We start from the raw sequence: 1,321 nt of genomic DNA, 5'->3' as shown, positions 1-1,321 counted from the left end.
ACACAACGCCTCTCTTGCAGCATGTGCCGCTGAAGTTCGCTGTCTCTGCGACGCTTTCGTGCTTACTAAACGAATCTGTAACGAAACGTGCTGCTCTTCTTTGGGTCTCCTACATATCTTCTATTTACACTGGTGACAGAGCTCATGCGATAGCGATATGAATGTGTACAGATGGCGCTAATATCGCGTACAGAAGCACTGGACTGGCGGAACTGTCATTTGCATATTTCTTAAAATACGAGTAGCAGTAAGAGCCCTCTTTCACATTAACTGACAGGTACATAACACACTATAAAACTGATAACACTGGTTACTGAGATCGGTTATCGAGAGTAAAGGTTATTATGAGCGATATTGGCAAAGAAGTGTATAGTCTTTATTGTACACACATCAAAAAAACTTTTGCATCACACCAGTTCCCAGAACTCCCGAAGATAGACGCTCACTGTGGAAATCGTATCATAGACACAGCCCCTTTGACTGTTCAGAGCTGTCACTAAACCTACCCAAAGACGTAAACAACCATGGATGAGCAGCGCCTATTAGACAGAGGGGGTGCGACAGCCGATCAGTTCCACTCATTCCACCAGGAAGGAGGTACACGGCTCGTGTTGTCTGTAGTTCAACCATGCATAGACGGTCAATACCGCATCCACATTGTTACTTTGTAACTATATATGACGGTAGTACCTGTACCCGAAAGAACAGTTACCGTCGATGACCATGCAGCTTTGCCAGAAATGAAATGATAATTAAATAGACACCCTAGCTGCAAGCAGGCGTTGATACACTTCATTGGGGACATGTTGAAAATGTGTGCCCCGACCGGGACTCAAGCCCGCGGTGGCTCAGATGGATAGAGCGTCTGCCATGTAAGCAGGAGATCCCGGGTTCGAGTCCCGGTCGGGGCACACATTTTCAACATGTCCCCAATGAAGTGTATCAACGCCTGCTTGCAGCTAGGGTGTCTATTTAATTATCATTTCATTGTTACTTTGTGCCAGGAAGGGCTCTCAACATGGGCAGTGTCTACGCGTCTCGGAGTGAACCAAAGCGATGTTGTTCGGACATGGAGGAGACACAGAGAGACAGGAACTGTCGATGACATGCCTCGCTCAGGTCGCCCAAGGGCTACTACTGCAGTGGATGACCGCTACCTACGGGTTATGTCACGGAAGAACCCTGACAGCAACGCCACCATGTTGAATAATGATTTTCGTGCAGCCACAGGACGTTGTGGTACGACTCAGACGGTGCGCCATAGGCTACATGATGCGCAAGTTCACTCCTGATGTCCATGGCGTGGTCCATATTTTCAACC

General features: G+C 47.8%; 1 non-coding gene across 1 annotated transcript; it reads left to right on the top strand.

Moving 5' to 3' along the window:
• Positions 1–836: 836 nt before the first annotated feature.
• Positions 837–911, top strand: Trnat-ugu (transfer RNA threonine (anticodon UGU)). Its single transcript has one exon. It is a non-coding gene; the product is annotated as a tRNA-Thr (tRNA).
• Positions 912–1,321: the final 410 nt, after the last annotated feature.

The sequence above is a fragment of the Schistocerca nitens genome, chromosome 11, assembly GCF_023898315.1.
Source record: "Schistocerca nitens isolate TAMUIC-IGC-003100 chromosome 11, iqSchNite1.1, whole genome shotgun sequence".
In the NCBI taxonomy this organism is placed as follows: domain Eukaryota; kingdom Metazoa; phylum Arthropoda; class Insecta; order Orthoptera; family Acrididae; genus Schistocerca; species Schistocerca nitens.
The sequence above is the reverse complement of the archived record's forward strand: the minus strand, read 5'-3'. Positions and strand labels throughout refer to the sequence as shown.